Below are 8188 nucleotides of genomic sequence, written 5' to 3'. Positions count from 1 at the left end.
CCCGGGCAGCGAGCCCAGGCACGAGGCGGGAAGGAGCAGCTCACGGAGCAGCCAAGGCAGGACAAGGCAGGGGCAAGGCAAACCCCCCCGTTTGCTCTGCGATGCCTGCGGTGCCCCAGCMCCTCAGGGCGCCAACGGTGGGGAACCTCCCTTTATTTCCAATCCAGGTGTGTCAATAACCTGCAACACTTAAAATATGAATAATTATAGCATCAAACTATTATATTACTTTAGCATCATTGCTGTCTTAGGTGTCCCTGACTGGAAACTGGAAGGGTGTCTGGAAACACCCTTCTCCTGTGATCACCGGCACGCACCGCAGTGCCAGCACAGTCAGCCTGAGTCTGGCCGCTGTATCGAGTGTTTCTCCTCCTCTGCAGTTTCCACTGCTGAGCTCCCAGTTTATCCTTTCATTACCCTTCAGTACGAGGCCCTGCAACTCCCTTTCTGCCGTTTCAGCTCCCCCGGCCTCCCGATTCCCCCACGCCGCTGCCCTCAACACCCGCAAGGCCTGGCAGGCTGCGGAGGAGCCGCCTCCAGCCGGCCCTGCCTCGTGCTGGGCCAGGGCCTCTGCTGAGGGGCTGATCCAAGAACAGGCGCGTTCCTTACACCGGGCAGAACAAAAGGGCAAACCCCAATTCAGTGTTTTTGTTGTTGTTTGTTTGCTTTTTAACCCCAAATTTATAGTTTAAAAGCACTTAGACTGGCACTTATATGGCCACAGGCCAATTCTGCTTAGTCATCCCAAAAGCATCATCGGACATCTCTTTTCCCAAGTAATTACATATAAAAGAAATGGTGAAATTCTGTCATAAATATTCATGCCCTAAGCAGGTATTTTCCTAAAGGAATCTTTGTGTATTATCGTGGGGATGGGAATGTATTATAGCCCTGATTACTAATGCTGTATCAGCCATCTTAATATGAGATCAACATTATGTACAATTCGGGCTCCATGGCAACACTGAATGTAAATATAATTATTAATACCCTTATAAATGGAGATTGACACTTCGCATACTTCAGCTGTGAATGTTTGGAGATGAAATGGGGGCTCTATCCACTTTGGTGTTAGCTCAGCTAGCTAAATAAATCTAGTGGGACTTGAAATGAATATTTCATTAAAGAAAAGAGGTTTTTGTCCTTTGAAAAAAAAAAAGGAGATCCGGATTACAGGTTACTTCTTGCTCCGAGCTGGGCACAGGCAGCCCTGCAGAAACGCTGAATCCGCAGAGCCCTTGGGAAGCGCCAGGATCAGTGTAAACAAACACGCATCCGTGACGCCGCGAATCCGCCAAGAAGGAACGCGCCCGCCGCTCTCCAGCTCCCTSTTTTATGGGATTCTTGCCATGGTGCTTAACTGACAGCAGCATCGTGGGGAGAGGCCTTGTAAAACTTTGCAAGTGTTATGAGAAGTGAATGAATCTGCATTTAATTTGCAGGGGTGGCGGGAGGCCATGCGTTTAATGAGTTTTCCTGTGACCTCTGTCAGGAGCTGGTGGCTTCTTGCGCTGCACAAACACTAGAGGAATGCGGAAGAGAAATTTGTTGCCAGCAAGGGAAGAAAAACAGCSTAAGAAAGCAAGACTCAGGAATGAAAGTGAAGAAATGCGTGGTATGGGGCACACTCCTCCTCTCGAGCGGTGCTGAGCGTTAACCCTTGTGCTCTCGGTTGGGTCGCCCCGGGGCACCACGGTACCAGTGAACCCACCAGCAGCCAGCGTGTGTCTGGCTGCTCCTGACCCAGGATCTGCCTGGCAAAGTGCTCAGCTCTGCGRTCGGAGCTCTGCCCGCCTCCCCCCTAAAAGCTATTTAAGGCTCATCAAACAGGCAACAATATTTAGGTACACGGGGACCAGACAGATGCTTCCTCATCAGAYGCAGGGAGGGAATTCGAAGTTCTGGGTATTTCTCCCGGCTAACCAAATCAACAGAGCAGCCTGCATACCCAGTGCCACCATCAGAAGAGGGACATGTTTTGCAGGGAAGGTGGTGGGTGCAACCCAGGCGCCGCTAGCGGCGGCACCTTTCACAAGCAGCAAGGAAGGAGCAAGCCGCCRGCAACGTCCCTATGCGGCTTCACTGAAAGCATGTGGAAAAATGGACACGGACCCAGATACCAAAGGCTACAGYAATCCTCTCTTGGCAGGAAGGATGAGCAAATGACCTAAGAGGTCTTTTTCATCTGGAATATCTAAGAACCTGAAAACAGAGCTGAACTGATTTCTTAAAATAGCATCTTTGTCAGCCTGGCCTTGTTGCTTGAACTGGTGCTTCAAAACCAGGGCATTTTTGTGCTACCTCCACTTCTTCACTTGTCCCCATGCCCCTGCATGGCAAGGAGGGCTCTTGCCATGGGACAGGGAGCAAAGCAGGCCTCTTTCCAGCTCCGTTTTGGAGACAGGAGGCAGTCACCGTGCTTTCTGATCTGGTCTCGGGGGATATCAGTGCGGTACAGAGAAGACATTCAGACTGCCTCGTGTTTCAGCAGGAGGCACGGGGACCTGCAGAGGAAAGGCTGGCTGGTTTCCAGCAACGTTACTTCGGCGCTTCCCGGGATTCACCCCCAGGATTCACCCTTTGCATCCCGAAGCGGGGTGTGGGGCATTGCAGGGCATGTCCATGACCAGCAGTAGGGAACAGGGACATGGGCAGAGCTGGTGCCAGCCCAGGTTGTGTGTCACCACGTCCAGTGCTGGGGCTTTTCTCCAGTCTGGGGGTCTCCTGGACACACAGGCACCTGCAGTGACCGTGTTCAGGTGCCACAGCTATGGCAGCTTCAGGATTAACTGCCAGATGAGCTAATTTCCAGGCTTTGAAATAGGTAAGAACAAAACAGCARGAAGAGGGGCATGGAGAAGCAGGCTGCTGGTGGGACTGATGGCAAGACATGACCACAGGGCCCTTCCAAAGGAGGGGTGAAGGTTGTGGCGAGGAAGACCCCAGTTTCTCTCTAGTTTTGGACGCTACCTAGGTTAATGCCTTATGGGTTAGGAGTAATGTGTTACATTGAGCCTGCATGTTCATTACCCAGCCCAACATCCTTTTCTCCAAAGTGGAAAAGAAGCTGCAAGGTCTAGGCAGGAGATTCAGTCAGAGAGCTGGGAAAGCACTGACTGGACAGACCACATAAGGGGGAACCACTGTGAGCTCTGCAGGATTTTGTTTGCTGAAGGATATTTCACCATCGATGGAGATGACCATGGCATGCATGGTCATCAATGGAGAAAAGGCATTTCACCAAACTGTGCTCTTATGCAGACTAATGAATACATGGTGTTTGGGTGGAAATGTTTCTAAATTTCTAAACTGGTATCACCCCTGCAGTCTGATGTTAGTGGAGCCGTTTAAATGATTTGCAGCCTTGTGCTCAGCCGAGAATCCATCTGTCATTCTGTCTGTAATTTCGTCTTGCTATGAAGATAAAACATCTTTTCAAAATTCATCATGGTTAGTGAAATGGAAATAGCTACATTTCTGCTCAGCCTCTTCTCATATTTTTCTTTGTTTTTTTTTCCTCCTTCTGAGAGCATAATAAACATGAGGGAAAGATATTTCAACAAGCATCTTCTGATTCTCCTTTGTTCAGCTGGAGCAGAACTGTGCTATTCCTTTCCCTACAGCCTCTTGCAGCCAGATAAGGAATATGATTTTACCACGATTTTGTAGAAATCAGAGGTTTACTTCAGCACTTCCAGTCTTACTATAGGCATACACACTTACATGGGAATGACTTTCATTGCACATTTTCTTGTAACTGAGAAGGAAGGAAAAAACAAACATTGTTTATTTAACAACCAAAATGACCTGGTACCTGCCGTCCTTCCCTTGACCTTACTCTTGGCAATGCTGCAAAATACAGAAGGATAATCCTTTCCACATGCCCGCCTAYCTGCTGCCGGCCATGGAAGGGCTCTCCATACCTGGCGGGGCCTTGCAGCTGGAGGTGGGCACAGCTTTTGTTGGACTTGAGGGGGGAATTACAGCTCTCCTCATGTCTTTCTATCTGCCTGGGCCAGCTGTGACCTGGCTGTGTGACACAAACAGCCTGGTGCTTGATTCTCCTTCACAGAAACCCCTCATACCAGACCTATCATCTCTTCTCAAGCCGACCCCTTGCCTTGGTCTCGTTCCTTGCAGCTGCCTCTCCTCAGCTCCATCTCTGCATTGGCTTCTCTCTGGTGCAGGCGCTGGAAGTCTCAGTGCCAAGTTTGTGTCAGGGCTGTGCAACTAGTCTGGAGCAGAGCTGGGAATGACATCTTCTTGTCCTGTCCTCAAGGCCCTGCCTCTGCTACAGGGCACTGCTCACTGTTTGGCTACAGTGCTGGAAGTGGGAATGAAATGCTGCTTCCACCTTGACACCAAAATGACTCCAGCTGCAGTGGAAAACTGCTGATTGGGATGGAAAACTCCCATCTTCTTCAGCCAGGTGAGGTTTCACCWGGTGTCTCTTTGCAGCCTCGTCCCCGTGTGGTCCTCACACAGTGCAGGGGAGCTCCCTGCTTGGGAAGGCACCAGCATCCTCTGCTCCACCTAATTCACTGCATTTCTGAAGCCATATTCTTGCAACACACAACAATAGAAACWTGGGCTTTTGTCTTCAACCAGTATCCCACTGTGAATCTCTGACCCAGAACGTATCACTGGATTATAGGGGGGATGCCCTCTTGCACAGAGGAATCTCGCAATGAAGTTATGCCCAAGCACAAGTTCATATATTATAGAATACAGATTCTTGCCTTTTTTTTAATATAATTTTATTTTTTTTTAGCATCTCTGTCAGGACCTGCTGCTGCAAGTGCAGAGAAGCCCGTGGCCAGCAGCGGATGGAGCGGAGCCCGTGGCGCCTGGGCAGGGGGCTGCCCCCAGCTCCCCCTCGGCAGCGGCTCCGCAGGGTGAGGAGCAGGGGCCAAGGCGAGGTGGGTTTTGCTGYGTCCCGTTTAGCCTCACAGCTAAGACGGGTTGGAAAGATCTAGGTCAGAATCAAAGGGAAGGCAGTTTAGCAGGCAAAGATCTAGTTTTTCAGAATGCGCTCGAGACGGCAAGACACAAACTGCAGCTGGGAAAAACCCGTCCTCAGCAGAGCCCATTGAGGTGAAGCTCCTTCCTCTCCTGTAGGGTTTCCCACTAGGACACCAGGGCACCACAGTCTTAGGGAAGAAGTGAATGGAGCACAAGAGGTTGATGCAGAGACCTGGCTGCTTTTGACAGCGCTGCCAAGATTTTACTGAGAGGCCACATTCACCAGCTGCATGACAAGGAAGACCTGCTGCCTCTTGTGTTTCCATACACGGCCAGGCGTGTAGACACAGAGACAAGAGCAAATTCTGGAAAGAAAAGAGAGCACAACATGAACTAAGACACAGTTTGCTTGGTTGCTTGGTCTGAATCTTGACCATACAATGACATGGAAATGGATGATGGCTTGGGATGCTTCATACAACTAACCCCAAATAGCAGTGTCCTCTTCAAGATGGCTCAGAAGAAAAAGGGACAWGACCAAGTCCAGTGAATCTTTTGGGTCGTATTCTGAAGGATCTTTCCTGTTTACGTTCTAGTGTTTTGTCCAGACAGCATTTAAAGCCTTTTTGTTTTTTTTTTCCACCCCAGGCAAATGTTAAAAAATTGAATGGCTCTACAAAATAAACATTCAGGAAACAAATCAAAGGCAAAAACAAAGAAAAGAACACCCCCAAATCCACGAGTCTGTTCTTCACTGAAACAGGTTGAGAGATCAGGAAAAAAAATCACTAAAAACCCTACAAAATTACTGCAGATTACTTGAAAAGCTGCTGAACCATGGTGTTCATCACCCCGCCTGCCTTAAACTAATTATTTTCGCACCTAGTGCTATAGACATCTATGAGAAGTTCCTATCAGGACACATGGCATGGGYTACGTTAGTAACAACCTGCCAGCTGTGTTGTCGTGTTTCACACCAAGAACTGCAGCAGTGCAGCAGAACAGGATACATTTTTAATGCAGCAAGGATTAGAGCAAGCCAGAGGACAGACTCCACTTACAATGTGCTGTGCAGAGAAAAAAAAAAAAGGAACTAAAAAAATATGGACTATGTCTAAATGAGCTGGCCCTTTCTTTGCAGAAATGTTGGAGCGGTGTCAACCCTTCCAGCCAGATATTTGCAGGCTGATAGTGTTGGGTCGCTCTAAATCTTTCATCCCTCGGCGTGTGTTCCTGCCCCGGTCGCAGGCCACGCGCTGCGGCCCTTTCCCTCCCACGCGCAGCTGCCCCACGCCGAGTTCAATGTATACACGGAGCGAGRGGCAGCAGCACTGGTTTGCCAGCTCCTTTTGAAAACAAAACTGCTGGGAAGAAGATAAAATTCCATTTTTTCCCCTCATGTCGCCAGTGCCCGCGCAGCAGGCGCTCCTCCTCCCCAGCACCTGAGGGAGCAACATGAAGCCAGCGACTTGCTGCTGTTGGTAGCAGCAGAATTAAGGCTCTGAAGCACGAGCGGCCTCTCGCCCTCGCACTGCCCCTCGAGCAGCGGCGCAGCTCACAGCTCCTTTATCATAAACGGATAGACGGAGCCTGYGAGTTCCCCAGGCTGCCACCTTCCCTGCGCTCCGGATTCCCCCGAAAACACGAACGGGGGCGGCGGGGAGGAGAGCTAAATGTGAAACTGGTATCTCTGCTTCCCATCAGCACGCAAAAATTACAGCCTTTTCAGCATGAACTTCCATTCAAGAACAATTCTAAATAGGAGAGGCATGGTGCTACTAACGGAATAATTTGTCTTTTTTTTTTTTTTTTTCCAAATCAGGCAGGAAAGTAAACTGGCAAAGCGATTCTAGCACAGTTTATTTGTTTAAATTAAAAATAGCACTCCATAGTTTTTTTTTTTTTTAAGAGCTTATGAGATGTGACTGGGATGCTGCCATCCAAGCTTCCCCTGCAAGTTATAAATAAACAGATCAAGGCACTGTGAACATTTTTCCTCCTGTCTGAGCATGTACATGGAAAGAGTAGCCCAAAAGGAAAGAGGGGCAGAGTGATCTCCACAAGTGCTACAAGGGCTGGGTGCTCAGAGCTGAAATTATGGGATTTTAGGCATCATTTGAGCAGGAATTTGTAGTAATTTGTTATGAATTAAAAGAAGCCAACAAGCAAGACAGTTTTTTAAAGGTAGTTTGCTTGCTTGCAATAACTAATAATTTACAGCAACAGCATGCAACATGTGACCGGTGTCCTTGTGCTGGCACAGGAAATGAGAGGCATATGATGCCCATACACAGGGAAAAAGAGATGGGCCTGGGAGTTCCCATTTGGATGGTGCTTCCCGAGTCAGAGCCTGGGCTGCAGAAGGGCTGCGGACCCAGGTTGAGTCCATGCTAGGAGCCCTTGGCTGAGATGACATGATCCACCTTGCTCTTGCTCCAGAGGAAACCTGGAAAGGGTTTCTGACCATGCCCATGGGAGATCAGAGCTCTCCTTGGCATATAGAGACAGCCCAGCCTTCATAGTCTGCATGAAGAGAAGGAAACTCAATAATCCCCGTTATGGAGAGGAAGAACAGAAGTGAGGAGCACGCAGAGCATGCTGCATGGAGCATGCGGAATTCAGAACCAAATCCCAGTTACCTGAGTCCCACTGCTGAAATACTCACCCATGTCTTTCTGCCCGCAAAGGCTCTGGCTGTTGCCTCTCTGCCATTAGAGCCCATGGCTAAATCTTGCCAAAACTTCTCTTGAATGGTGGTGTGTGTGCTGAGCAGTGAGAGGGGAGAAAAAGGAGGGAGGTAGGAAACAAGGGAGAAATTTGGAAGGGAAAAAAAAAAAGTTGATATCAATCATGGTCATCAATAGTACGGAGTTACCCTATCAGCACCATCCACTACATCTTTTCCTATGATGATGCCAATTTGAAGGTGGCTACCGAGAGTACTGTTCAGCACTGGGTTTCCTATGGACTCGCTGTAACTGAGGTCTCTCTCACTGAATGCTGTGTCAAAACGAGCTCGTTGCAAAGCTCTTCTGCCTGGAGTGTTTGCTAGGTGGTGTGAGGGAGGGGGATCCGCCGCCTTGCTGTTACCCTGAGTGTGCGTGTGCAGCAATTCCGGGGGTTTTGCTCCAATTTGCAAAGCTGGTAGTAACTGTGTTAGTTGTAAGTGCTCCATTTTTCTCTCAGCTTCAGCTGCAGCCCACCCCTGCCTTGTGCTATGCGGAGT

At 49.2% G+C, this 8188-nt stretch overlaps 1 long non-coding RNA gene across 1 annotated transcript; it reads right to left on the bottom strand.

The window, feature by feature from the left end:
* Positions 1-4885: 4885 nt before the first annotated feature.
* LOC112946643 lies at positions 4886-7726 on the bottom strand. Its single transcript, XR_003249273.1, has 2 exons — positions 7628-7726; positions 4886-5327 (listed from the first exon to the last, which is right to left on the bottom strand). It is a non-coding gene; the product is annotated as an uncharacterized LOC112946643 (long non-coding RNA).
* Positions 7727-8188: the final 462 nt, after the last annotated feature.

This window comes from Nothoprocta perdicaria, unplaced genomic scaffold (assembly GCF_003342845.1).
Source record: "Nothoprocta perdicaria isolate Ctin4 unplaced genomic scaffold, notPer1 scaffold_211, whole genome shotgun sequence".
NCBI lineage: Eukaryota > Metazoa > Chordata > Aves > Tinamiformes > Tinamidae > Nothoprocta > Nothoprocta perdicaria.
Note: the sequence above shows the minus strand (reverse complement) of the source record. Positions and strands in the feature narration are given on the sequence as shown.